This window comes from Pinus tabuliformis, chromosome 2_2 (assembly GCF_031772625.1).
Source record: "Pinus tabuliformis cultivar Carrire ecotype Pingquan chromosome 2_2, CPIR1, whole genome shotgun sequence".
Taxonomy (NCBI): Eukaryota; Viridiplantae; Streptophyta; class Pinopsida; order Pinales; family Pinaceae; genus Pinus; species Pinus tabuliformis.
In genome coordinates, this window is record NC_142300.1 from 527,962,247 (window position 1) to 527,982,249 (window position 20,003).

Below are 20,003 nucleotides of genomic sequence, written 5' to 3' on the forward strand. Positions count from 1 at the left end.
CGATTCTACAGGAACTTCCGCTGGTGGTAGACTAACTTCTGATGTCGAAGGAAATAGAGTGACCCCGACTCCAAAATGTGTTGGAGTACTTGCTTGCGGATCTTCTACAATTTCCTCTATCGCAATCAGACCAGGTGGAAGGGGAAGACCGTCAGGTCCGTAAAATATTTCTGGTGCCGAAGAGGCAGCGACAGATGTTTGAAAAGTAAGACTCTCTGAACCGGTTATGGATGGAACTGGTTCAGTAACACAAGTGCTTGTTCTCAAACTAGGATCAGTATCACTGTCCTTCTGTGGCTGTTGAACTTCTTCTGTTGAGGCAGGGATTCCAGAAATGCTTGGAGTAACCGGAGTCTCTAATGTCGTTGGAACACTTGTTCTAACTTTGATTGGAGACTTGGATCCGGTTAAACGAGTCCGCTTTGTCCGTACTGGTTTCGCTTCCGGAGACAAAGACGGTTGACTCGTAAGCCTCCACGAACGACGGGGTTTCAATTGAATTTCTTCCACGATTGCGGATTACTCGATCAACTAAAATAAAAGGGAAAGTGTGTTTCCGTGTTAAATGAATTTTAGACGCTTTTGACACAACTTGCTTTTTCAGTTTTAAATAGTCGAGAAAAAACAAAAGATGACTCTAGTCTCCTTCAATTTTTAATGAGCCTGAAGTGACAAGTGCTCAGATGGACCTTTTCCGTTAAGGAGTCTGAAAAGGAACGAAAGGGACTGCTCTGGAGGTCTAGGTAGAGGGAGTGCCAAACCAATCGCAAAACCGTAGAATACTTTTTAGGGTACGGCGATCAATCTTCCCGAATGTTGTGTTCAGTGCGTTGCGATCAGTAGGGCGGCCGACACGACTTCCTATGGATAAAGGTTTTATGCCTATAGGGGTCTCCCAATATATACTCGACGGTACGTGGGAGCACAAGTCCGTACTGGCACTTATCGTCTCAAAGTGGAGGAATCACCCAACCATCAGTGAGGACAACAGTTACCAGGCTTTACGACATCGGAATACGTCTCTAGCCTAGACCTCTAGATGTTGTGCGTTAAGTTACAAAGCGTTGTTAAGTTCATTGAATTTATTTTAGGTTGATCTTTCTTATGAAGTTTGCCTTTTGGGTTCACCACGAGATGTAGATGTAATTCCTAAAATGCAATCTAAAGATGATAAGCAAGCTTTTATCTCTTTTCAGCAATGAAAATCCTAGCTACAAGGGGAAAAGAAAGACACAATCTTTTCTCAAAGAGCAAAGAGCACACTGTAAATGCACTTTTCCTAAATCAAGCCATACAAACTGTCAATATGCAAATGCACTTGTGCATGTATTTGTTTTTCACTTTCTTAATATTGATGCCTAAAAAGAAAGTTGTTGTACAAATTTGAATTCGATTTCAAGTGAAAAACACAAACAAGCTTCTTTTCGAAATCAAAAGGTAGAGACGATTACGACACTTTATGATTTTGAAGTAAACACTTGTTTCGACACTAGAAATTCACAAATTCAAGCCAAAGGCAAAAGTAAAAGCGTAATCAACTATCAACAGCAAATAAACTTTCTCCTAAGATCAAAAACGACACTTACGACAGATCTAGATCTAAGGGCGACAGTATGACCAGTTTACTTCTGCAATGGGAAACTGTAAATGACGTAACAAACACACAAAAACAAATACAGTTTCTTTTATACAACTAAGGCGGAATTAAGGAAAAGAATAGGGGCTTTTAAACAGACAAACACACTGATCACAGGCTGCAAAAATCAGAGGCAAAACTGGAAAAAGTGAGCAAAGAACCTCAGCTAGGCAGGGCTAGGCTAATCAACGCACCTGCTACACAGAGAAACTGAATTGCAACGCAGGTAGCCCTCTCGGGAACTGCGCTGAAATGCAGAGTCTCTTCACAGAGCCTGTGTTGAAGCAGAAACGAGAATTCTCTCTGGGTTCTGGGTCACGGTTTGCAGTTTAATCTATGGTTTTTGGCCGGGTAAAAGCAATCAATTGTGCACAATCAGAGGGTTGATTTACAAGAGGTTTAAGAGCTATCACAAAGGGTAATCAGATCATTTGTGAGTCAACTGTTCAGATCATAAACAGGCCCAGTGAATGGACTAGAGTAGCAGATGTCTACTTTGCATTTGTAAATGGCAAATGCAGTTCGATTCGCTACTCCTAAGTTTATGAGATGAACAACAATAGAAACACAAATAAACTAACTAGACACGTTCCCCAGCGGAGTCGCCATTTTGTTTTCGGGAAAAGTGTCTATTCAGAATGACCCTATCCCACTGGGTTGTGACAGACACCTCAGAAAAAAACAGGGAAAACTACTCTTGTATTCTCCTTTATGAACTATAAACGAAGATGATTAAGATGAACCGACCTGTGTCTTGCGCTAGTTGTTCAATCCAATCTCTCTTCTCTTTGCCAGCTTCCAACGATCTGCTCCTTCACTTGCCCAGCGTCACCAAGTTCCTGCAAGTTCACAGAAGAAAGAAACTACACAAAGACATGGATTTATGTTCATAAAAAGCTTAGGATCAGATTTAAGCTAAACATACAAATATAACACACATCAGATATACAAGCATGTAGGAGAAACTCAAGTAGTTTTATTGATAAAACAAGAAGATCCAGGAGGAGTTACAACCGATGATTCCTGATCCAGCATCAACCTCCCAGCATAGAATCCCTTCTTCACCTCCAACAAAGCATAAATCACCCAATACTCTGATATCTATCACAAAACCAACAGCAATTCTCTGCAATGTACAAAATTCCAGCCTCTGGATCTCTTGGTGAGGGATCCATATATAGATGTATGCAAAGAGGATGAGTCATCTCATGAATTGATTAGTGGCTTCTCTCTGTCATTTCTTGCTTCCACTTGGAGACTGAGAGCCTCTTACTCATCACTGGTCGAATTCAGTGAGGCAAGTGTCATTGGAGAAGATTCTGGAAGCTTCCATTGTCTCTCCACCTCGTGGAATGACTCTGCCACTTGTCATTTCCCGCTCAACGCACCCTGGTAGTGCATTCAAGTGCGTTGAAATGCACCTAGCCAGTGTATTTGGGTGCTTTGCAACGCAGCCAACTAGTGGAGCACTTGAAATGATCCTGTTTTGACTAGTTTTGAGCAGTTTCTGGTGGAGAACTTCTGGGAGAAGCTGTAATTTGTTGACCTTGTTTCTTTAGGAGCTGGAACAACACCTTTAGGGACTTAGGATCCCTTGGTTTATGGACATTTCATGCTTATAGCTGTAAGGCACAAAAATGTCTATAACAACTTCGCTAGTCACCTCTGATTGCAATATGCCGATTAGATTTAGACCATTGATCGATCTGATCCGATGGCTCCTATGAAATGTTGTTTTAGCCTCCGCTTAACTCTATTTTCGCCATTTTCTAATGTTTTTCCCTTGCGATAGTGTTTAAGTATATGAAGACTTAGAGGGTTTTACAATCCATTTTGGATCACGCCTTCCCACTGAAAAGCTTTTGGACCACCAAAAGTTGGTTTTTAGGCATCGATCAAGTGAAGATACAGCTTCCTCACTTGCCCAATTTCTATCCATCGTGCACTGCTTGGTTTTGAACCTTTGAGTCTGATTCTCAAGTACTCAACATCCCCTCTGCACATAGTTCTCACCTTCCTATCCAGAGCTGTGTCTTCCTACAACTCATTGAGATATTCAGGAAACAGATCATCAATAGAAGGCAACTGACTTTGCTTGTCGAGATATTCAATCAATGAAGGTTCATACAATCTCAAGTTTTCTGTATTAGCGACCGAATAAATATGCATATAAGCTGGAAAATCAAGGCGAAAAGCATTTCACCAATTTTCTCAAGTATCTTGAAAGGCCCATACCTTATTGGTTTCATCTTCTTACCTTCACCTTGTATTCTGTCTTTGCTAATGTACAGCTAGACTTGATCACCAACTTGGAAACTATGCCCAATTTTATGCTTATCATGCTTTGCCTTGTACTTGGCTTGGCTTCTTTCTAGCTTTTCCTGCACTGCCTAGTGAATTTCTTGGATGTGTTCAATGAACTTGGTTGCTTTGCCCACATCACTGTGTCCATCAACTGTTATGTATTTACCAAAGAAAAAATCCAAGGGAGACTTTGGTATAAAACCAAAACAAGTCTCAAAAGGAGATCTCTGAGTAGAAGAGTGCTTAGCACAGTTGTAAGCATGCTGCACATAACACAAATGCTCATCCCAAAGCTTGTGATGCTTGCTGCAATAGCCTCTGAGCAATTGGATCACTGTCCTGTTGACCATCTCTATTTGACCATCTGTTTGTGGATGAAATGTTGTGCTCTTCTTCAATCTAGTGTCCATCAACTCCCATAAACTTGACCAAAACTTCCCAACAAATCGAGAATCTCGATCAAAGACAATAGAAGTGGGTAACCCAAAATGAACCCATACATTCTGAAAGAACAACTTCGATGTTTGTTCAGCTGTAACCTGCTTGTTACAAGGTATCAAAATACACATTTTGTTGAACCTATTCACAACAACATACAAATAATCATGACCTTTTCTAGATTTTGGCAATCCCCCAACAAAGTCCATGGAAACACTTTCCCGAGGACAAGAAGGAACTGGAAGTGGAGTGTACAAGCTTAATTTTCTATTACTCGGCTTGCTTGTAGCACACATAGTACACCCTTTAATATATCTAGAAATTGTTTCATGCATTATTGGCCAATAACAGAACCTTTGCAACTGTGTAACTGTTTTACTTACACCAAAATGACCTAATATAAGAGAAGTATGCGCTTCTCGGATTATGTTAACTCTTTCAGTTTGTGGAATGCATAACTTTCCCAAATGATATAAGAGTTGGTCCTTAACATAATAATCCAATTCTTCTACTTGCTTTCCATGACTTAAAGTTGCATATACATCTTTAAAATCTACATCTTGAGCATATTGTTCAATGTAACTTTCATGCATTACTAAGTTATGCTTAAGTATAGTAGATGCATTTATGATTGGTCTTGATAGCATATCTGCAACCTTATTGTGTATGCCCTTGTTATATCTGAGGACAAGATGAAATTGTTGTAGAAAACTCATCCACCTATAATGTCTTGATTGATGCAATTTAGTTTATGAGTGCAAATATTGAAGTGGTTGATGATTTGTATGTATGATTGTTTATTTTCTCATTAGGTAATGTTTCCACTTTTTCACACTCTGTACTAATGCATACAATTCTTTATCATATGTGGGATAATTAACTACTTCAGAAGTAAATGTCTCAAAATGATAGCATATGGTTTTACCGTGTTGCATCAACACTGCTCCCATGACATAGTCACTGGCATCTGTTTCAATCTCAAATGGACGTTGAAGATCTGGTAGTACTAATACTGTTGCTGTACTAATTTTTTCTTTTAAGGTGTAGAAGGCTTTCTGCTGTTTTCCTCCCCACTGAAACACCTTGTTCAATCATGTTATGTAAGGGAGCTGTAATCAAAGAAAAGTTAGCAATAAACTTTCTCCAATATTGTGTTGCTCCTAGGAAACTCCTAACTTCTATAGCAAATTTTGGTTTAGGCCAGTTCACAATGACGTCGACCTTAGAGGGATCTATCTTCAATTCACCACCCCCTACAATATGACCCAAATAATTTAAAGATGTTTTTCCAAATTCACATTTTGACAACTTCACATAGAGATTTTCTCTTTTTAAAACATCTAAAGTTTGCTTTACATGCTTCAAATGGTCTTCCCATGTTTTACTAAAAACAAGAATGTCATCTAAATATACAATTACAAAATCATCAATAAAAGGTTTGAGTACATCATTCATAACTCTCATGAAAGTGGCAGGAGCATTAGTTAAGCCAAAAGGCATAACCAACCATTCATACAACCCTTGCTTTGTCTTGAAAGTAGTCTTCCATGCATCTTGTTCTGCAACTCTAACCTGATGATAGCCACTACGCAAGTCTAACTTGGAAAAGTAAACTGCTTCTTTCAACTGATCTAATAGATCATCAATACGAGGAAGAGGATAACGATTCTTGATCGTTATTTTATTCAGTGCTCTATAATCAATGCACATCCTCCACGAACCATCTTTCTTTCTCACCAATACGATTGGAGATCCACATGGTGATCTGCTTGGCCTTATGAAACCTTTATCAAGCAGCTCCTGTACCCGCTTCTTTATCCCTACATTCTCTAAAGTGGATAAATTGTACATTCCGATGTTAGGTAATGGAGCATCTTGCTGCAAATGAATATCATGTACTATTTCCCTTTTGGGTGGAAGATAGATTTAGGTTCTTGAAATAGGATATCATATTCTGAAACAACTTTAACTAAATCAACTTTTTGTTTAGCATCACAGCCTTCAAATACATTGGTTTTATCAGGGTTCTTTCCCTTTAAAACCATTAGTAAAAATTGCTTGCATGAATTCACAATTCTTTTCATCTGCCCTGAGTTTATGAGAGAATAGTTGTTTTTGAGTTTATGAGCTCTTACAATATATTCTATTCCATCTTTAGTGAGTTGATACTTATTTTCATCTCTATAGAAAATAGCTTTCCTATCATACAAGTAAGGACTTCCCAAAACAATACCACATATATCCAAGGGAACTATATCTAACTCAACCTCATCTACAAATGTTGACCCAATAGCAAACCTAAGTTTACATTGTCTTGTTACTTGTAGCTTTGCTTTATCACATACCCAACCTAATGGATATGGCTTCTTGTGAGGTATTGTTAGTAATCCCAACTTCTTTACAATTGTTTTAGAAATCAAGTTTACTTGTGATCCACTATCAAATAAAGTATCAATCTTTTGGTGCTTGGAAATAACTCTAATATGAAAAAGCTCATGTCTTTTCCTCATATTATCTTCATTATCAATAGATTGTGCAGAATTACTTGTGGATGCTTCAGAATTTTTACCTTTTATACCTGTGGATGTGACTGTTGTTTCATCACCTGAGTCTGACCCTGAGTCTTTCTGAATATCAACAGCAGTCTTCTTCTTCTCTCCACTAAACTTCTTAGGTTTCAGCTCCAGATGCAAAGACCAACAGTGTGCATCATCGTGTCCATCCTTCTTGCAATGAGTGCATGAAGGTTTGTCCTTCTATATAGCGTTTGTCTTCCTCTCCTTCCATTTCAGCTTCTTCTTTTCCTTATTCTTACGTGCAGAGTGTTTAGATGATCCCCCAACCTCTGGGTTCACATTCTTGCCTCTAGCTTCTAGATGTGTAGCCTGAACTGATACATCATCTAGGCTAGTGGGATTAAACATGAGAATGGTGTGCTTCAAATAGCTATGTACAAAGTTTCAGGTGAGTCTAGAGATATGCCTAGAGTTAAAGCTCTTTTTCTAAATTCCTGGGTATAACTTTTTACACTTTGACCCTCTAATTGGCGAAGAGTTTGCCAACTCATCATTGCTTGCTGCATATAAGCTAGAGGATAGAATTGTTTTTTGATGGCAAAAAAAATTCATTCCAGGTAGAAAGAATTTTACCATGTCTTTTCAGATCAGCTTGTGTCTTGCCTTCCCACCACACTAGTGTAGTTCCTCCAAGTCGAAGGCTAGCCAGTTGAATCTTTGTCCTTTTTGAATCAATGTTCTACACCCTACGATATACATCAATCTGTCTTATCCAATTATCTAGCTTCTCTAACTTTAGTTCTCCATCATAAATTGGGAAATCAAATTTCACATCTAATTTAATCAAAGAAGTTTTCTTCTTTTTCTTATCAGGGCTAGGAGATGAGGATGATGAAGGTGATGGTGGAGGAGATGATTGAGGAGGCTTTTCCCCTTTCCCTTTGCCCTCTGTAGGGGCATCTAGAGAAGGTTCCTCTGCTCCTTTGTCTTGTTTTGGTGTTGAAGTGCTTTCACCTCGACCCTTCTTAAATTCCCGATACATCTCTTCCACCATGGCTCGCATGGCCATAAAACTGTCCATGAACTGAGATTTTGATTCCAATGGAGTTTCTTTTGCCATTCTCCTTCGAGGATAGACTCTTCCAATTTCTGGATTAGCCTCAACAAGTTCTCCTTCTCCTAGTTTGAGCTTTGACCTAGTTAGCATTCAAAAATCCAGCACAAGCTTGTCTAACCTTAACAAAACCAAAAACCAAAAGCTCTAATACCACTTGATCTGAAAATGAGATCTTAGATTAATATTAAGGTATTACAGACTCATGTGCAGGAATTCCTATATTACTTAGTGCAACAGATCGAAAAGATTGTGAATAATATAGACAATGAGCAGTTAGAGAAACATAATAGACAAACACACATCAACACAACAAATAATCAAGGAGTTCACCCAAAACTCTTGGGCTACGTCTCCTGGTCCAGCTTTCAGTGGTGACCTCTCTATTATGTCTTCAAGAGCAGAGTTTTTACAAGTGTGAGCTCAAATCGAGTCTCAACACAACAGGAATAAACCACAGGGCTTTACTTGAAATCCTTAAATCTTTTTGAGTACACAGACTCTCCCTCTCGCTCTCTGTCTTCTATTTTCTCTCTGTCTCAGCACTGCTTGCCCTGTCTCTGCCACTGACTCGCTTTTAAGCCTGTCGGTGCTTGTCTGTTCGTCTCCCCTTTCTGGCTTTCTGGCTTCGACCTCTGTCCTCTCAAATCCCCTCTGAGCATTAAACAATAATTGTGAAATGCCTTCAGGCATGGTGGCCACCTGTTTTTAAACGGAAAAGACCATTAGCACGGTTGAAATCCCCGGGAACACATTTCTCTGTTTACACAGAGAAATACACTAAAAAACCCGCAAAACTCTTTCTATCGAACTTCAAAAATCATCAAATCTGCCCTTTTATCCTTTCGGATCCGCCTTTGGTTGCTATCGCAAGCCCACCGTTGATCTGGGTGATCTCTGATCCAATGGTTGATATTCATTTTGGGTAGCTTATGCGTACGGGTATTACCCATCTGAAAAGGTGCTTTTCTCTCTCCAGCGCCAAGCCACGTGTCGGCCCGTGTATGGGATCAGGCGGAACCCATCCAATACCACTTACCGCCTAAGGCCCACCCGGAATCCCACTCATTACGGAACTCAAATGATATAAAACTGCATGTATAAACCTTTCGGGTCTGTTCTATCACTCCGGGCGCATTTCCTTTGTATTTCGTTTATTTAATGAAAATGTGAAAATACATAGAAAACCCCTTTTTACCGGAACTCAAAATATATTAATTCGCATCCATAAAACTCGTTGGGTCTGGTTGTCACAAGTCGCATGTTTGCATCGGCCCCGCTCCTTTGCATCACTGCGATGCGATATATTGCAATCACATATCGCATGGTCTTCGGGCCCCCGTAAGTCTCCCCTTGTGTTTTCGCGATGTAATCTGGGCCATTGATCTCCGCGCTTGATCAATGGTCCTCGTTAAATCGCGGTGATTGCTATCACGATTTCCATAGCGATGCCTCCGATATACTCCGCTGGTCACCTCCAATTGCGATATTCTGATTAGATCTGGGTCGTTGATCGGTCTGATCCGATGGCTCCTATGCAATGTTGCTTTAGCCTCCGCTTAACTCTATTTTTTCCATTTGCTAATGTTTTTCCCTTGTGATATTGTTTAAGTATATGAAGACTTAGAGGGTTTTAGGATCCATTTTGGATCATCCATTTCCAGACATTGCAGGAAAAGGTAAATAACTTTCAGATTTTTATCAAAAATATGGGGGTAAATTTATTGTTGTATGGACAAAAAATTTAGACTGGGTTTTATCCTTTTAAAACACCATTGAAGATAAATGGGGTATTTCCAAAAAAAAACCAATGTTTTTAGAATGTTTTTAGTACGAGGGGAAAGTTCTCCATGTCTTTTATTTTCTCAGAGAAACCATTATATCAAGGAATTCATCAATAATCTTGAACTTTAGATTATGGGGGGTGCTACTGGAGCTAGTATAACAAATGGAATTGTTCTTGTTCAAAGAAGCAGTTCAAGGGGGGTTTCTATTCTTGTTCAAAGAAGCAGTTCAAGGGGGGTTTCTGTTCTTGTTCAAAGAAGCAGTTCAAGGGGGGTTTCTGGTACTGTAGATCTGAGCCAAAATATTTATGGTCTCTATATTTTTGACCAAATGGAACATGCCCGAGATGTGGAGGTAAATAATGTAGAGGTTTCTTCTATTTTCTCTTTTTTTTGTTCTCCAAAAAAAACAATCATTTGTATATTCAACAGCTTTTGGCTAAAACCTAAAGCACTAACCCAATGGATTTTCTCATCATGGACGCCAAATTGTGACATATAAGTGTGTTCCAAAGGATTCTTCATAGTCCATTTTGACACTCAAAATTACTTGGACTTTGTTATATAGGAATGACCATGGTTTTGGGGAAATGTGGGGTTATTCATCACTCCATGGTTTCCAGAGTTTGATTCCACAACAATGGTGGTTACAACCATGCCGATTTGGGTGAGGCTTTCATAACTTCTCCTTACTTTTTTGCACCATAAATTTCTTGAACACATAGGGAACGCATTGAGAAAATTCGAAAACAAGGGTACGGAAAGAATAGGAAAAGGTTTTTCACCTTTGTTAGAATATGTGTGGAAATAGATATAAGCAAAGGACTTCCAAACCATATTATTTTGAAGCACAATAACTTACAATGGTCACAAGTTTTGGACTATGAGAATACGACATTTTGATGTCGTGAATGTTTTCAAACATGTCACCTACAGAATATTTTCTCAAAGGCTAAGAAAAATCCAAAAAAGACTCCACAACCCAATTGACCAAATGGATAACAATTTTCAGAGTTTCCCCTTTCAAAAGATGAAGAAGAAAAAATCAAAGAGAATTCTCAATACCAACATGATGCAGAGAATAAGGCTCCATCTAGTCATCGACTCGAAGAGGATTTCCTGGCACAAACAGGATCAGTATTACAGATTCAACAAGGATCTTTCCCTGTAAGCTTGTAGATTTCGGATGGGCTTGGTAGCACAAAAAGAGCCCATGTATTTGAGAGTTTTGATTCTGATAAAAAATTATCCACGTGGATATAGACAGTGCATTGTTTTTGGTTCTTATTGTACCAATGTCAAATGGTTATCACAAGGTGCATAAAAAGAAGGGTAAAAAGACAGGCTAATGTTGGAAACGTAAGCTAGTCTTCGCCTACTTTTATTGTATGTGCTTTAGATTGTTATGTTTCCTTTTGTTATACCTCTATGCCAAGAGGCATTTGTCTATGGAATGTTGCATAGCATATGCAAAATGTAATTTTATTTTTCCTTAAAATTATGTGTTTTTCTAGAGAAAAAAAAAAAACAAAAAACAAAAAAATTAAACAAACAAACACAATATTTAAAAAATTTAAAATAAGAATATTTTAAAATAAATTATTAAAAAATAATAATAATAATAATAAATCAAACAATTGTTTAAAAATAATAATAACAAATAATAAGGGATGATTTAGAAATCACCACCTCAACTCAATTTCCCAACAAACCCCTTTGCCCCTCCATCCCTACCCCCTCTAATGTCATGGAGCAGTTTTACTTCCCAACAAACCCCTCTGCCCCTCCATCCCTACCTCCTCTAATGTCATGGAGCAGTTTCATTTCCCAACCAACCCCTCTACCCCTCCATCCCTATGGTGGGCTCCAGTATTGTAGCAATAATGCTACAACTCCTGGAGCTTCCTTCTCTAATTTTATCAACCCGGTAGTTCGTAACAAACTTGGAAGCGACGGTGTTGCATGCATAAGTACTAACTCTTGTCGCAGCTGTCACTTGGTCAGCTGGCACAAGTCCGCTAGGGCTCAAGCCAGCTTCTATGAGTTCTCAGAAAAAGCTTTTTAACCAATGAATGAAAGCTATCTCAAAGGAAATTAACCTACTGTAGGAAGGAACTGAAAGCCAACAAGAAATGAAAACCCTAGCAAACCCTAATTCTACCAGCTAGTCCTACTGATGCAAAGGTGGGAATGCAAACTACTGAAAGAGGTGCCATTACTTCTAGGAAGGTGAGATGCATGTGTCTAGACTACTTTGATCTAAAGAAAGCATATTTTTGTATTTTTGTTCAAGTCGTTGGAATTATTATGTGTGTGCTTCTAACTGGGTCTTGACTGTGCAGGGATAGATCAAGGAAGGAAATGTTTGGAAAAGGTCAGGAAGGCTCAGAGAGGGTCTAAGGAATCCCTAATATCCTTTCAGAGAAGTTCATAAAGTTCAGATGCTTGGCAACCGTGTTTACAAGCTTCTACAGGAAGTCTGCAGGGGTTCTACAGGATGTTCAGAATTTCTACAGGAAGTTCACTAATTCCTACAGGATGTTCTGCAATAGGATTTTTGGGTGATGGATGAGTGGAAGAGGCTATATGGATGGACAGGGAGGTAGGAGGGGAGCTTGTGATGGCTTATGGACAGAGAGATGAGATGAAGAGGGGGTGTGCAAAGCTGGTTGGTCTAGAGGAGGTTAGAGGAAATGGAAGGCCGAAAAGGTAGAGTCACGTGGGTGAGAGAAGAGTTAGGAGGTAAGTGGTCTAACTGAGAGATGAGTGGATGGCCTAGGCACGGCTTAGAAGGATAGGGGAGTGAGGGAGTAGGACTGCACAGTGTAAATGAAACAAATCATCCATGTCTTGCACATAACCGAAATTTCATCAACCTATTCTAACTGTTTTTATGAAACCACAGAACAGCAACGTGATTTTGTAAGGAAACTCTTGCATGGTACTGAAGCAAAGATTCATTCCACAAGATCTGAACGCATGGATGCTGCTACAACCGAGAACATTGCATTAAAGCTTGCATGAACATGTAAAACAGTGTTTTTAGTGGGTGGCACGGTCTGCAATTCCAGTCTCTAAACAGAGGTGGAAGTGAGCGTGCAGTCAACCCTTTTTTGGAACTCTGATTAACTCCAATCTCCTTACGCTAATCTAAACTACTGAAAGCAACTTTGTTCATAAGACTAACCTACTTAATCACACCAAGAAGTTCAACTCAGCAAACTGTGTTTCCAAATGCATGTAAAGGAAAAGAAATACAATGCTGAAAGAAAAGTAACAATACAAAGAAAGGAGGCCTATTGCTCTCAAGTTGGGCCCAACTCCGAGAGCTATGGCTCCTCTAAGAACTCAGAACTGAACTCAAATCTGCCTGCTTTTCATTAAAAGATAATAGTCATAAGTCAAATAACATGCCACAAATGGCTTACAAAGAGCAAAACAGAGCTATCAGCTCGTAATCCAGAATATGCAACAAAGTTTCAAAAGTCCCCATCGAAGGCTACAGCCTCATCATTTATACATTACAAGGGCCAAGCTGGCCTCCTAAATTAGTGGGGTTTGGCTGTCCAAACTAATAGTAATCTGCTTCTTCCTCACAATCCGTTTGGCTGCCTTCTAGCTCGGTGGTGGTGGCTGTTGGAGCTCGGAGTTGGGGTGGAGATCACGAGGAAGGCCATTCAATGCTGTGGACAACCTTCCTACAAAATCTCAATCCCATCTTGGTTGTCTCCTAGCCCTCATCTGCGTGGTTTTGCTCCATTAAATGTCAAAAAACCTAAAATAAACATGTGTTAGCCACCTAGGAATAGTGACTGCCCTCCTTCGTACAAATGACATGAATATACTAAAAAATAATGCATAAGTTATGAAAAATGACGGGTTGAGCAAGGGTAGTTAGGCCAAATGAGCCCAAAATGTTACCAAATTTGGGGCTCATCATCACCCCCCAGCTAAAACGATTGCTCATCCTTGAGCAACTAATCCAGCTCCTCGTCCTTCATTGCCTTTACTGCCACCCTCACATCCCAAGCTTCTGCAGTAGTGTCCTCCTTACTGACATGGAACACAGCCTTTCTCTCCACCTCTTCCCACTATTCATGCTCATCTTTCTCTGTGCTGCCTTCCATCAATCCTAACAGCAGAGGTGGGCTTAGCTTGAGGCCAATCCAGCTAGCCTGGAGGTTCTGCATAGATTTCTTATAGAGGGGCACCCGTACTAGAGCTTCCCTCATTCGAGTTGGAGTATGATATTCTCTGATTTTTAGACTGTGGGCCAATGTATTCCATCGGCGGGTGCAAGCCTGAACACAGTTGTCTCCTAACAGTCTCTCCATATCCTCGAAATGCGCTATGGCCTGGGCCTGCTGATCCATAAATTTCAATGAAGCTTGAGGGTCGGTGGATAAGTGTTGGTGTGCTGATATTAATGCAGTTGGATCCCCTGGTTCTGCTCTAATTAGTAATGGCTCATTCAGCTCTCGGTTCATGACCACTTTGGCTTCTGCTGCTCTTTTGTCTTCATGGTTCAACCATGAGGCAAGTGCCATTAACTGCATATCCCCTAAGACCGTGTTGGGATCCCATGAAATCACATTAGGAAGGGCCAAATTATGGAGGTAGAACTCCGATAGTTTGGCCTTATCCTCTGATGAACTGGTATTGCATAATTCAGTGAACTGCTGCAGGTCTTGGAGCTGAGAGATACCCCTTTGTGCCAAGGTATTGATTTGAAATTGTAGCCATTGGTCTCTCAGGTACAGGCCATAGGATTTGGCCGGCTGTCTGCATTGTATAGCATCCATGGCCCAACTGGCCATGCAGGCCAATTATGCCTCTTTCTGCTGCAACTGTTGTCTGAGAGCTTGCACCTCAATTTGTGCTTGCAGCTCTGTTTCCTGTAGATGCGTGGTTGGCTCCCCAAGACCGATTTGCAGTTCCTTTCTGCCTTGCTGTCCTGCTGTGATGTCCCCTGAGGATGTGCCTGTTCCTCTCCTCAGCTCCTGTAGCTGCAGTCTAAGTTTTTCGTTTTCTTCCTGTAGGAACACCCATTGGCAATTTGCCACGTGTTTAGCCATAGCTAATTCCCTTCTTACCTCCTTGAGTTGCTCCTCCAAGGGGCCTATGTCTGCCACACCTTTTGATTTGGCTATTTTCATCCACGTGTGTGTACGTACTCTCTCTTCCTCCAATGCAAAGAACAGTGGCACAGTGAATTTCTGTGGTATAATTTTGCCAGCTTCTAAGAAGTTATAGTATGAGCTCAGACTTGGCTGAGGGCTAGGCTCCGGAATATGCTCTTTTTCTTCTTCTCTTGGTGGCTCTACTTCGTGCTCCCTCGGTGGTGATGAGGGTGCTTCTCCTTCCATTCTCTCTGTCTCCTTAAGCCGGGCTAAGGTTTCCTGTAGAGCAGCCTCAGCATCCTGTAGCCGGGCTTTTGAAGCCAATTGGTCTAACCTTTCTTTCCAAGTAGTTGTTTTCGGGCTCCCCCTCTCATAGGTGACTGATATCTTTGAGGGGGACCTCTCCTTGGGCGAAGTAGGGGCATCCTCTATACTGATTGGGCTGCTGGATGGAGGCTGTGGCTTGCCCGTTTTTATTCTCACACTTCTCCTAGCTTTAAAGTATAGAGGGGCCTCCCTCTTTCTCTTTTCCTTTGGCTTAGGAGGTGTACTGAGGGCGGACAGCACCGCTGCTGCCTCCCTTGCAAGAATGTCGGCTTCCTTTTCCTTGGGTTTTCTTTTCTCAGGGCTTCCTGTAGAAGGCCCTTTTTCAGCTGATTTCTGGCTTCCTGTAGAAGCCGGTTTTCGTTTTCCTGTAGAAACAGGTGGCACCACTTTAGTTTGCTTTGCTGAGGGTGTCTTGCTTTTTGACTTGGTCGAGGCTACTGTCGAGGTGCCTTTGCTGATGTGGACCTGCTCCGTCTTGTCCACCCTGCTTTGTAATCTTTTCTCTCTGGGCATTAATATGGGTGTGTCCTCCTTCTCTTTGGCACCCTTTTTCTCTTGTTTCTCCTTTTGCTCTGTCTTCGGTGCTTTGGCCGTGGGTCTCTGGCCTTTTTCTTTCTTCCCTGCGGGTACTGACTCCTTCTCCTCGCTACTGGAGGAACCAAGCTCTTCAGTCAACATTTTTATATCACCATCCTTGGTCAAATTCCGGAAGGCTTCCCATGAGAGAGGGACTTTGTATGTGTGGAGTGCATCCTCCACGAGGAGCTTAATGAGCCCGTGATGAGCTACCTAGTCTGGTGTGCCTTCTCTCAACTTGGTGGCACATTCAGTCATAGACTGCAGTAGAAAGTAGGGAATACTTAATTTGTTCCCTACAGGTAGGTCCATCTGGTGCCTTAATTCTGTGAGTAGCCGAAAATGGTACCCATACACAATGCTAAACCGACCTTCGCAGGTGATGTATTTCATAATTTGGAGGCTGACTTTGCTCCAAAGTGGCAGTAAGCTAGTCCTGCGAACCCCGTTCTTATCTTCTGAGAACTGCTCCTCTGGTGGAAAGAATTCCTTCTTAGCCTTTTGGCCTAATTTCCTCTCTTCTTTGTCCCATGGTACCCCCATTTGGAGCTCGGTAACTCGGCTGATGAACTGTGGGGTGAGTCTGAGACTCAAACCCCTGAAATTGACGGTGGCTAATGTCTTTGATTTTGGCTTCAGAGCCCGCAAGAACTCCTCTGCCACCTCGTCATCATACCCTTGCAATTTTTCCCAGAACGACATCCATTGCGCGCGAGTGAACAGCTCTACCACCTCAGGGTTCTCTCTTAGTTTCCTGGAGTCGGTTGGTTCCTTTCTGATGAACCCACCCGGCATGGTGAAATACTGCTACGTTGGCTGGAGGTGGCGAATGAAAAAAAAACTAGCCTTTTGGGACAGAGCGTAGAATTACACCTCTGCCACACATACAATTCACAAAGACTATCTCCAGATAAGCTTTAACAGAGCTTGATTACAAATTATATCATGTAGGAGACTTTACATACACCTCGACGACAATTCATGCAAACGACAGACAACACTTGCAATTCTTTTATGAGCAGACTGTAGAACGTCGACTCCACCACCCTCGAAACCAATTGCATGGGAGGCAAGGTTCAGGCTTACCTTTTTAATTTGCCACCTTTGACGTGAAGAGCCCAATTTTCCCCGTGGCAGTGAGCTTCCTGTAGAAGCAGTGCACGGGTTCTGGAGAACACTGCAGTGGTTTTGCGCCCTCTGTGCTGCTATCAGACGTTCGAACGGCCGAAGACTTGGAGTGTCGAGCTTCAGAGGAATCCGGATGCTCACTCGACTTCTAAATGGCTGATGATAAATGCGTGGGGTGGCAATCTAGCCGATAGATTTGAATCCGGCGGAATCCGTGGCGCGGGGGTGAGCTGTCCCTGTCGGACCGTTGGACGACGTCACTTAATCATTCTACTGCAAGTTCCCTGACTGCCGCATCATTCTCCGCAGATCTGCCACCGTCATTTCTGTTAAAACGTGCTTCTCCCCAACTGGATGGCTCTCACGTGTCCACTACCCGTTCTTCTTGCCACGACCACCTTTTACACATCCGACTAGACCATCTGACTGGTCGACGTGGCCAGTCGAATGGCCATACGACCGCTCAACCCATTCATTTCATACTTGCAAACATTTCAAAGTAATATTCATGTAATTCGACGAAAGAAAGGGCGAGGCACTTACCTGTGCGACCGCGACATGATTTCTCAGGCTTCAGGACGACGATGACTAGATTTGCTTGTTGCTGCTTAATTGCACAGGCCCGAAGGTTCCTCTTCGCAGGCTGCTGACGATGAATCTTGTGACTCGGATGCATGTGCCCGCGTTATTATTGCATGTTGCAGGCGATTGAATGGTGTACACTCTAGTTGGCTTAACTGCTACGGGACTCCTACAGGATGTCCTGTATCAGTTTTTCCTCCTCGGGTGCATGTTGACCGATGAAGACAGTGGCATCACGATCACGCTTGCAGGGCCCTTGGATAACTGTGATGGGTATTGCATGGCATCTCAGCATTTTTTCATTTAAGAATCGCTTCCTCTTGATAACTCAATGATCTGTTTTGATTGTGCAGGTACTTTTATTGCATGTCAACTGGGGTGGTAGAAGGAGGTGACAGCAGTGTGTGATGGAGGAAATAGTAGCTTGCATGCCTCCATGTCGAACCTTGGTCGTTAGATCTCCCCACACAATGAATTCTGGGCCGACCAGAACTTCTACAGGAAGTTTCCTGTAGAAATACAGAACTTCCTGTAGAAAGTCTGCAGCTTCCTGTAGAAGACTAAGCTGTGATGAAATCGTGCCCATACCTTGGAGAAGATGAGTGTTTTCGGGGGAGGTGCTGGTGAGGTTACTGGTAGCATGATAAGGACCCTTAACTTTGAGTTGAGAGACCTCCTCTCCTTCATAGAATACCTGCAACCTGCATGCATTGCCACTTGTAAACTTGTTGTCCCTGTCTTTTTTGCTTATTGTTTTTTCTTTTTTTTTCTTCTTTTGTTTTGAAAGACAGCAGGGGCGCCTCAATGAGGTTTTCACCCTTGCCATCTGCCTTAAGCACCTCAGAGAGGTTTTCACTCAAGGATCTTTTTCAAATCTCTTTTTTTTTTTTTTTTTGAAAGACAGCAGGGGCGCCTCAATGAGGTTTTCACCCCTACCATCTGCCTTGGGAGCCTCAGAAAGGTTTTCACCCAAGGATCTTTTTTTTTTTTTTTTTTTTTTTTTTTAAGATCTTTCAGGGTATGCCCAAAACAGAGGCAGAACCCTTCTCTATGACCAACACTGATTTCTCCACAGTTTTGATGAACTCTTGTCCTGAGAGAGGTTTCCTGTAGATCTTTAGTGGATGCCCATTGACAAGCATGGGGATGGCCTCCTCATCAATGGTCCGAATAAGAACAGATCCATTGTCATGACATTTTTCCACTGCATATGGTCCCAGCCATCTGGTTCTCAGCTTCCCCTTGAAATCTTTATGCCTGGAATCATACAACAGCGCCCAATCTCCTGGCTGAAATTGCTTGTCATTGAGGTGTTGGTCATGCCACACCTTTCTCTGAAGTTGAACCACTTCTGAGTGAAGGAGGGCCTACATTCGGTGCTCGTCCAATCCATTCAGCTGCAATAACCTTTCTTGTTGGGCATGGCTAAGATCTAGGTCCAGCTGAGCTGCCATCCTCAAAGTGTTGTATTCAAATTCAATTGACAGCAAAGCTCTCTTCCCATAGACCAGCTCATAAGGTGTGAAGTCGGTTGTGGTCTTCCAAGTGGTGTTGTAAGCCCATGTGGCCTCAACCAGGCAATCTGCCCAATCTTTCCTACTGCTGCTCACTACCTTAGTCAGAATCCCTTCCAATGCTCTATTGGTGACTTCCACTTGCCCATTTGCCTGAGGATGATAGGGGGTGGAAGTGCTATGCTTGATTTTGTGATGAGCTAGTAGGTCTTCAATTAGGTTGGATGTGAACTGGCTTCCTTGATCGGTGACTAGCTCTCTTGGGTAGCCAAATTTGTAGAAGATGTTTTCTCTTAAGAACTCAACCACCTTTTCTTCTGTTGCTGCTTTGATTGCCTTCGTTTCTGCCCACTTTGTCAGGTATTCGGTGCACACAATGATGTAAGATCTTTGCCTCGAAGGAGGGTTGATTGGACCCACAAAGTCCATACCCCACTTCTCAAATGGCTCAAGAGTCACTTGAGGTTGGAGAGGCATCTCATCCCTTTGAGTCGGTTTCCCCATTCTTTGGCATCGGTCACATTGGCTAATATACCTTCTGACATCTTGATGAAGTGTGGGCCAATAGTAGCCTACCTGCAGGATTTTGAAGGCAGTCCTCTTTGCTGCAAAATGTCCTCCACAAGGCCCATCATGACAGGTGAGGAGGATATCAAAGACTTCCTCCTCCTTTACACAACGCCTTAAGATCTGATCAGGGCCAAGCTTGAACAGGTTGCCCCCGATCCAAGTGAATGAGGCACTTTTTCTGATGATTCTGCTCTTCTCTCTTGAGGATAGGTGCGGAGGGAACTGTGCTGAAACAAGGTAGTTTGCTATATCAGCAAACCATGGAGAGAGTACTGAAATAGCAAACAGATGTTCATCGGGCATCTGGTCATCCACTGTTCCATCCTCATCTGCAGATAAATCCAATCTAGATAAAAAGTCAGCAACAACATTTTCTTTACCTGGTTTGTCAACG